At 31.3% G+C, this 10707-nt stretch overlaps 1 long non-coding RNA gene across 1 annotated transcript; it reads right to left on the reverse strand.

Moving 5' to 3' along the window:
- Positions 1 to 1318: 1318 nt before the first annotated feature.
- LOC132754265 (uncharacterized) lies at positions 1319 to 10127 on the reverse strand. Its single transcript, XR_009629053.1, has 4 exons — positions 9350 to 10127; positions 6625 to 6746; positions 4528 to 4627; positions 1319 to 4292 (listed from the first exon to the last, which is right to left on the reverse strand). It is a non-coding gene; the product is annotated as an uncharacterized LOC132754265 (long non-coding RNA).
- Between the last annotated feature and the right edge of the window lie 580 nt (positions 10128 to 10707).

Below are 10707 nucleotides of genomic sequence, written 5' to 3' on the forward strand. Positions count from 1 at the left end.
TAAATGGACTTTTTCCTAACATTTATTTTCTTGTCATGTTATTTGATAAACATGTATAATTATAATGTACAGATATTTTTTGTGTTTGAATGAAACTTTATATATATTTGTTCTTGTTGTACCAATTACTTATTATATTTTGTAAACACATATGGAGAGTGCAATTTTCTTTACATATTAAATTTGTTTTAGTATTTCATGGCATCATTTTTGTTATCTGAAATATTGCTTCTCTTATTACCACTTCCCCAACACAAGGTATATTTGAAGATTGTTTATTGGAGTTAGCTTTTCTGTCTTTCATTTCCTTTTTGAATTTTCTTTTTTTTTTTAAATGGAAAATTTGATATTTTGCTACAGTTATGTCATTGCTGTCTGATAACTTTAAAAGTGGTCATATCTTTTTGTTAAATTTCAAAATGTATTTTCTTTATGCTCTGGCAAAACAACCTTTAGAACAAGACCTTCAAGTTAGACAATTTGTTGACCTTTAAAGGCACTTTATGCCTCTGAAATGCTTTTATTTTCATTTTTAGCTCGACTATTCGATAAGAAAAAGTAGAGCTATACTAGTTACCCGAGCGCCGGCGTAACCACCTATGTTAAAGTTTTTGTAATACCTCAAATATTTGCAAAGTCCATTGACATATAGCTTTGAAACTTTGCACACTTGTTCACCATCATGACCCCAACCTGTAGACAAAAGATGGTAACTGTATCAAGCATTTTGACATAATTATGCCCCTTTTTGACTTGGAATTTACATTTAAGTTTTTGTAACACTTCAAATATTTCCAAAGTCCATTAACATATGGCTTTGAAACTTGCACATTTGTTCACCATCATGACCCCAACCTGTAGACAGGAGGTAACTATCAAGCATTTTTGACAAAATTATGCCCCTTTTTCTACTTATAATTTACATTAAAGTTAGCATACCACCTCAGATATTTTCTTTGACATCTTGCTTTGAAACAAGTTGAAATTTTATACACTTCTTTGTGAGCATAATTAAAATTTTTGCATGAAATTTATGCCAAAGTGATCAAAATTACTCGACTTTTTGTTGGAGGTAGACAAGCTAAAAATCTTAAGTAAAATTCTGATTTTAAAAGGGAAATCATTGTAAATATTTGCATTTTTCAAAAACAAGAAATATTCATCAGATAACTCTTTGTAATATTCTTTAGAAAGAAATTAGCCAAATCTGTTGAATGATTCATATTTTGTCCTTGAAGGCGGAAAAATTCCTGTTCAAATATTTTAGAGTAACAAGACCAAAGTAATAAGGTCATAGTTTTTGGCAAAATAAAACACATTTAGCTTGCATAAATATGTATTTATCACAGAGAATTATTGATCACAAAGAAATATAATGTTGCATCGCTAAAAATATTTTTAATTTTCAAATAACAATTAAAATTTAATAATATGCAAAACAGAAGCCAGTGCAATGTGAGGCAACACTCTAACTTTTTCTAAATTCAAACAAATAAACAGTTTTAAACAAACAGTTAAAAAATGTAAAAAAGAAAATGCAAATAAACAGTGTATCAAACTTTAACATGAGCCATTGCCAGGTGGTTGCAATGCTAAGCTTTTTTCTTTACTTTTCTAAAAGCAAACAAACTGTTTAAACAAACCTCTAACTAGAAAATTAAAAACAAGATCACCGCTAGGCGGAGCATTATATGCCCGAAAATGATTTTTATTTAGTAAAGATGAAAGCATTGTTAGACATTGGAATAAAATAATTAATTAAATAATCAAATAACAATCCTCCTATGAAGTTTGAATATTGTGGTCCAAATGGAACTTAAGTTATGCCCTAATAATTGTTTTCAGTTTTAAAGTAATAAAGACCATGACCTTTGACCTTGTGACCCTAAAAATTACTAGGGGTCTTCTACCCAATATGGACAATCATCCTATGAAGTTTGAATATTGTGGGCCAAATGGAACTTAAGTTATGCTCCGGAAACCAAATTGCTAACGGACAGACGGACGGACGCCAGGGGATATAACATAATATGCCCGAAATTCTTTTCCATAAATAAATGACAGTTAAGAAAATATTATACAAATTCAATTATTTGACCTTGACGGTGAAGGTCAATTATAGGTTAAGTTCAGTTCAACCTTTTTGAAGGTCTTGTCCAAAAGGTTGTTTTGTCAAAGTATGCAGATAATGCATTGATTGCCATGTACAGTAAATCATAGAAATACACAGTGAAATTCAATAATTTGACCTTCAAGTTTTGGTTTATACAGAATTTATTTTAGTTCGATTGTGTAGGAAGCTATTAGCTTACAAATACACTTTCGAATCCATTCCTGGAACTATCCAGTACTGAGCAGTGAGTGTAAAGTTTCTTGCTCAAGGAAACAAAGACTTGCCCCTGTCAGGGTGTGAACCCATTCAGCTAGCGATAATTAGATTACTAGTCCAATGCGTTAACCACTCGGCCATGCCACTACTAAAAGTTTATTATGGGTTTGGTATAGATGAAGGTCCTGACCTAAAAGATGTTATGTCTAAATATGAATATAAATCACAGAATTATAGCCAGTTACAGGGAAAAAAAGAACTTCATAAATCGGATCTTGATTGTCAATAAAAGGTCAAGGTCACTTCTAAATTACTCAATGTTTTTTGAAAGCTAAGCTTGCTTAGTCCAAGTTTAAATCAAATCCACACAAGAAAAAGATAATTATGACAATTTAACCAAAATTCAAGTTTAATTGTTTATTTATTTAAAAATGTATTTCTTCTTAAAAATTTGACAAAATCCAAACAAAACAGTGATCCCAGAAAGAATGCATTGTTTTCATAGATTTGACATTGTGACCTAATTTTTCCCAAATGTTACCAAAATCTAAATTTGCCAAAATATAAATAAGACACAAATTCAAAAACAGTTTTAAATTTTAAAGAAAACTGTCACCAGGGATTTTTTGGCTTATTTTATAGCCGTTATTGGGTCATATTCCCAATTGAAAATAGTATATTATTTTCCCAATCCACAGGAAAAAATTCCCAATTGAAAGTTACAAAATAAAAAAATTGAATAGAAATTCTAAAATCTTTTAAAAAAAAAATAAGGGCTTCTCCACTGTAATAATCCTTAAATATTTGAAGATGCCATCTTAGACAGTAAATGTTTGTATCCATTTAATCACTGTAAAATTTCAGTCATGCATTTTTTCTCAATTTTTTAACAAAACACCGCTGGAATTCCTAATTCCATGGGTATTGGTCATGTTCCCAAATTCCTGGAAAAAATCCCTGTATAGCTTTCTTTACATTTAGCTATAAGCAATATTTATACCTAACCAATATATCATAAATACAAAAATCTAACAAAGTTTAAAGAAGATCAAATAAATATATAAAGAAGGTTTTTCCTTGATTGAATCTGGTTATCTAGCTTTTACCAAAGATACCCCATTTTCACCCAAGAATCATTGATATAAACATGCTTACTATATTTGAAGACAAGTTTTAAAATGTTTTTCTTTGATTTGATGCGGTTAAAGAAACAGTTGTCACTTTTCTTTATTCAATATGTCTGTTGCAATTTGGTTATATATTAATATATTAAATTACCAGTATCTGAACTTTGGTTCTAATATAGTGTGTAACATTGAATGCCCTTCCTGGTAGGCAACTTAACTGGTCAGCAATAATAAGAATGACTTTAAAAGTATGGTAGAATAAACTTAAATACAAATCCAACAATGTTTTACATGAAAATGGCTTTATCCAAACTGGTAAAAGTGCATGTATTCTTTGCTAGATAGGCTTGGGCATGTAGCAGTTAATACTTCAGATTTAATACAGTCAGTTAAAGGCTGACAGTCACATTTTTCACAAGTTATTAAATCAACTTAAACTTTGTCAAGCTGAAAGTTGTTGTCAGTGCTCCGGAGAGATAGTGTCCTTTTCCAGTTTTATACTTCAAAATAGCAGGTGTCACATTCCAAGCTGTAAAATGTTGCCGCAAACTTCACTTCAATATTGTTATATTTTTCTGGACCTTCAGGATCATTGATTTGAACTGAGTTCCACTATAGCCCGTGTTAGGCGGTGTAGGGGATGTTGCACTTTTCCTTAGATAGACTCAAGCAAAGTCTGCATTTTTCATGTAATTTTAGAATCACTCTTTTTCCAATTTTTTAAAACATACATAATTATAGCCAATATCTCTTCTATCATATGCAGCTCTATGATTTCAAAGTAAAAACTCTGAAACTGTCTATGTCTCTTGTGTTCTTGTAGATTATAACGTGACCTGTAGAAAAATTATGAACCATTAAAGTAAACAATTTATAATAGCTCTGATATGGATAATTCAAAATCTTTTTAGATAGTGATACATAAAAAAATGCCTTTTACTTTCAAAATAATTGGATCCTAGTGGCTAACCATCTTATCAACTTAGCCTTAACACAGAAGCTTGAATGTGACAATATTCATAATTATCTTTTAAATAGAACAAACTGTACATATATAATGACCTAACTCACCAGTATGTGATATTTTCCACAAAACTACCAAAACATGAAAAAGCAGAAACACTTCCCCAATCTCTCAAAGTTGTGCACACTCTATGACTGTCAGCAAAAACTGTAAACAAAGAGGTTATATAAAACACAAGATTCTGAATATAAATAAAATAATATGTAGTTTAATTAAAAGAAAGTTTAGCCATCCTGTCATTATGATGCTTCCACATAAATGAACATACATTTCATGTACTATATTAATATTTACTAAGTTAAAAAAATCATGAAATTATAACTATTGTGACTGTCAGGTGGGCACAGGCTTGACTTTTTCTTTTTCCTACTTGAAAGATAAACTATGCTAATCCTTGAGTTAAGTATTTTAATCACAGCAATTTATTGAAATTCTTACTGAATGTGTTTAATTTGAATAAAAGAATGAATAAACTATGTATGGGAAGGTGTTTTCCTAATAACTGGTCAAGTGAAGTTAGTCTTTTCTTTAAAAAACTGCCAGGATTTTTTAAATTTTTAAATGACACTATATATTCATATTTATTATTGTGATCACCTTCAGTGTATAGAATTTTAAACATATCTTCTTTGTTTTAAGACAAAACATGTTTATTTTATATTTTCAAAAAGGCTGTATAGAATTATCAATATTTTCTAATATTAAAATCTTTAAGGTCAAACACATTGAAGAAAGTATATGGGAGTAAACAATATCCTTGAAAACCATTACTTCCTTGAACAAATTTTAATTGAGCTTGATTGTCAAGGGCATTTAAAGGTCACAGTCAAATTTGAATCATTATCATCATATCAGTTTTTTTCCATATGTGTTATTTTGCCAACAAGAGGGCCATGATGGCCCTGAGGTCGCTCACCTGTATATAGGCCCCCGAAGCGGGGCCAGTTTAAACCCCAGGGCTTTTATTTGAACAAACTTGGAATTAAGACACCCATTAGAAGATGTTTCATGATGTTAAGTTTTTGCTTTACACATATAAGGAAAAACAATGACCTTCCCCCCCCCCGGCAGAGTTAATTTTAACCCAAGGGCTTTTATTTGAACAAACTTGGTAGACACTCATTAGAAAATGTTTCATGCCAAATATCTAAGCTCTAGCTCTTTGGTTTTTTTTAAAGAAGATATTTTAAGTTTTTACTATATGCATATAGGGAAAATCAATAAACCCCGGGGGCGGGGCCAATTTTGACCCCAGGGCTTTTATTTGAACAAACTTGGTAGACACTCATTAGAAGATGTTTCATGCCAAATATCTAAGCTCTAGCTCTTTGGGTTCTTTTAAAGAAGATATTTAAAGATTTTTCTTTTGGTTGCCATGGCAACCAGAGTTCTGCATGGAATTAAATTCTTTGAACAATTTTTAAAGGTGACCACCAAAGGAACATTCCTGTGAAGTTTGGATGAAATTGGCTTAGTGGTTTATGAGCAGATATCATTTTAAGCAAAAGTTTACGGACAGACGCCAGACGAAAAGCGATCACAAAAGCTCACCCTGTCACTTTGTGACAGATGAGCTAAAAATGAACAAATCCAACAAATAACAAAGTCTTGACAATTTTAGTAAATTTCAATAATTTTGCCTTGATTGTTAATGTCAATTAAATGTCAATGTCAAAATAAAAGATTCAACATGTAGGTTTGTCATATGTGTTCTTTGTACAAGTATGAATCAAATATGTACATAAATAACAAAGTAATGACAATTTAAGCAAATTTCAATAATTAATTTTAACCTTTCTTCATGTCAAAGGTCATATCAGAATACCTCAGCATGTTAGTTTGGTAATAAGGGTTCTTTTGTCCAAAGTGTAAATCAAATCTGCACATAAATAACAAAGTTCTGTCAAAGTTCACTTTAATATTTGATCCTGACAATAAAGGTCATATAAAGATCAAGGTCAAATATATTAATTACTTTACATTTATATTGATAAAGAAGAAAGTCACTGTCACTTTTTCATATGACTAAAGAAGAAAGCCACTGTCACTTATTCACTGACTGGACATTTTTCTTTCTGTAACAGAGGCAGTAATTTAGTGCCCAAAATATCCCAAAAGCATGCAGTTTTGTGTGAACATCTTACCTCCTCTAAATTCTAGAAGTTTTAAGACTCATGACATTTGCTTATGCTTCCAAACAAATATGATTCCTGGCCCCATTGTTGGTCTTTAAAAAGAAATTTCTGACAGGATGAACAAACAAATCCTGAAAATAAAAGTATATCTATGATGTAAAAAGAGAAAAAATTATATTTTAAGATTATACAAGGAAGCTATTGAAATTTTTCAAGACCAGATCTTACTCAATGGGAGCCCAATATTTCATTAAACTAAGTTTTAAGTTAATACAAGGCATTATCATTGGACACAATGTTTTTTTTTTCTAAAATGTTCCTGGGTACTAGTAAAAAGGGACACCTTAAATGAAGTTATGTATATAGTCTGTTGTCTAAACTCTAATCACCTTGCCACTTTTGCATGATGTCATTTTACTATTGCTAATGATGGGCAAACCACATTTTAATAGGGGATACATATTTAAATAGTAAATATATTACTTTGAATTAAATGTATTGTGTGCAACAAATAATTTGTATCTGCCACAGTGGAAAACAACCCTTACAAACTAATTAAGTGTAATTCAGAGCAAATGCAAATGATATTGAACATTTGACCATATATTGATATGGCATGACAAATATTGTCGATACTAACTTACTATATTTCACTGATGCATGTACATCAATAATTGTTTATAATTTAATAGTGATTTTTTTTGGTTGATTTTGACCCCAAAATAAGGCCTCTTCACAATGCCAAAAACACATAAAAAATTCACAAAAATGTGTAAAAAATTCACAATTGGCAGCATTGCTTTTCAGTACCAAACAAAATAATAAACTGACAAATGACAATCTTGAGAATTTGATTGATATATTTGAGGGAATAAAAAGAAGAAAGCTGAAACTATGTCATGTCTATAATTATTAAAATGAATGAATAAAGTGACTACAGCCGGTGATGATATATTCTTGTTTATTTTTTCACAATTTGACAGATTATCGCGCTAAAAATTCACAATTTCAGGGGTATAGGTTGTTGCGAAAAAAGTAAAAAAATCACTGAATAAATTCCAGTGACTGTGTTCAATCTAGCTTTGTCTCAAAGAGGGTCCAGTGGGCCACATGCCTCGATATAGGGGGTGTTGAGGGAACAGCATGACAACAAAACATGTTAAAGTCAAATTTTAATACAAATACATGTATACTATTGTATGTACCTTTAAATACTTGATTGCAGAATACAGAAATTCACAATTTCAGATCAATAAGTACACTTGTTGGCTTGTATTTACAAGTAAAATATGAAGCAGTACAAGCAGAAACATGAAGACTGCTTGTCTTTTCTGATGAGTTTATAAACAAGGAAGTTCAGACTGCTGGCATGAACATCATTATTATGTTTACATATCACAAAAGAAAACGGAAGCAAAGCTAGTATTTTGGGCATGTCTAAAATGCTCACTGTAAAAGTCAATGATGGGCGCATTCCATTTATGCTGCCATCAATGGTAAATATAGAGCCAAGTATGTTTTATACATACTTTCATGTAACACTTAAATGTTTCCAGTTTTCCACTGCTAATGTAAACATATGACCAGTTGTCATTATTTTAAATCATTGTTTCATTTTAATCATAGTAAGTAAAGTTTTACTTAATCAATGTTCAGTTTTGTTGAATACACTTAAAAACTTGTGAAGTAGATTAGTAGAAATAAATCATTACATAACAACCAGCCTTAAGCAAGCAATCTTATTCCAAGATAATATAAGAAAAAAGTACCTAGTCCAGAAATTGTTGGTCAGCATTTTTTTGTACAGTTGATAGTTTTGATGTACATTACTACATATGTATTTTTTGAGTTTATGGCAATGAATTACCATATGGAAATGCTTCAAAGTTTTCTAAGCAAGTAATTTTAATCCTAAGTAGCCCTACGATAATGCAAGAAAACAGTAGAGGGTCAACTCGGCCCTAATCAAACTTGGAACTGGTGGACTCGGCCCACCATCAAAAATCTTTTAGGATTGATTGTTTAGTTTATAAACCTTTTTAGGAATAAATTACTATAAAAGTATTCAGAGGTACCATCACTAACAAACAGAAATTAAAAAAGGTCGGCAGTGTACTGTTTGAAATTATCTTAGTTAAGAAGAGATATCAAGTCAGAGATTAAGTTTTAGGGTCGGATTCCAAGACATGGATATGAGACATGCATAGAGATGTTTTCTTGTCCTTCCAAGTTAATTACTGAACCCATTTTGTAGTGCAATATTCATGCGATTACTGAATTGGATGGATTTTTTCGAAGATCACAGTTTTTTTAAACACTTGAACATAGCCCTTCCCCTTATTTTTTCAGCTTGGTGGAAATTCATTTCCTTATTTTGAGAAATACACATGTTTACAGATGACTGAATTCCTAGCAAACACACATATATCCTATACAGTATGGCACAGAGGTGGCAGTTTCATTTTCTTTTAGAGTTTCATTTTCTTTAAACTGTACCGTACTGTACAGTATTTATATAAGTCAGTCAATCATTGACAATTAAGATGTGGAATTCACATATAGTTCGTAACAGAATAAGTTTTATAAACAAAATTTTAATATGCTCCTGAAATAAAAAAAAAATCAGCTGTCACCCCACCCACTTTCTTGGCAATTTAGGACCTATTTAAAACACGAATTTAACAGTTTATAGCCGTGTTAGAAACAAAACGTAAATCTGATCATTGGTACTCACTTATTCACTTATTGAGATCTGACAAATATAGTCTTGTCAAATAAATCTAACATACAATCTATATTTCCAAAATTTCGTAATGGTTCTTGTGTTTGTGGTTGTTGTTGTTGTACTGCACTCGGAACACCTCGGGCGACTTCAAGATCTCCGAACTTGACGGAGATTGCCGAGTTGTTACGATTGCTGGAAGAGGGGGAGTTATATTTGCATCGACCAATGAAAACATTTCACAAATCCCGCTCTTTGGATATGAATATTAATGAAGCTTACGGCGGGTTTCTGATCAATTCAGTTCAAACCTCTTCATTTCAGCGGAAAATGACTATTTTTAGTAACAATTCGGCCGAACTGTTTTGCGGTGTAAAAACCCGTCAGTATACATACTAGAACAGAATAGAACTGATTTCCGTCAGAGTAGCATAAATCATACGAGCGATTCGGCGTTGTAATTTCGATGTAGCGACGGTAGCTCTAATATCGGAAAATTTAGACGGTTGATCAATAGGTTGAGTTAGTCGAGTTAATGACTGAGTAGCGTTTGGACAGTTATAACGGCGGAGTGGATAGTTGACGGCGGGGCAGGAATTTTTTAACGCCGGGGCGGGTTTTTTTAACGGCGGATTTCCGTCAGTTCATTTGAGTTACATTATAACGGCGGAATCTTTCGGCCGGACAAGTATTACGGCGGAGTGGATAGCTTATGGCGGAGCGGGTATTTCTAACGGCGGATTTCCGTCATTAGAAATTTACATTGAATTATATAGTAACGGCGGAAGGGTCCCATACCGCTTTCCATAATTTTCATACATTCAATTGCATACTTTTTTATTTATGACATAAAGTGATTAAACACAAAACACTATCAATTTTCCAAACACTTAGTAATATTCCAATACTTTTTTCCACAGTAAATATTCTTTGAAAATACGTTAATAAAAAACGAAACAAATATTAATTATAATAATGAACGTATTCAATAAAAACATTCAAATTCATTGAAAAAATATTGTTGGAAACTATGTTTATACAAACCTTTTAACTCGAAATTCTATGCATTTCTTCCTAATTATCGCATTAACACTCACGAAACCATCTTTAATTTACATCGAATAAAGACATGAAAGATACTACCAACTTCTTAAAAGAATTTGTTTTCACAGCTATACCTTTTTTGTTAATTGATTGCTTTAAACTGTTTTGATTATCACATCTGAATTAATGTTGATGTACATATAATTGTTGATGTTATATAATAATTCATCAATATTGCGTATAAAAGACTTAATCGGCGCAATTTAATTTACCGACTCTTTTTGTTACTATTGTTCTATAGTTAATAATCTTCAATTAATAATAAA

The sequence above is a fragment of the Ruditapes philippinarum genome, unplaced genomic scaffold (assembly GCF_026571515.1).
Source record: "Ruditapes philippinarum isolate M1 unplaced genomic scaffold, ASM2657151v2 ctg2880_1_1_1_1, whole genome shotgun sequence".
NCBI lineage: Eukaryota > Metazoa > Mollusca > Bivalvia > Venerida > Veneridae > Ruditapes > Ruditapes philippinarum.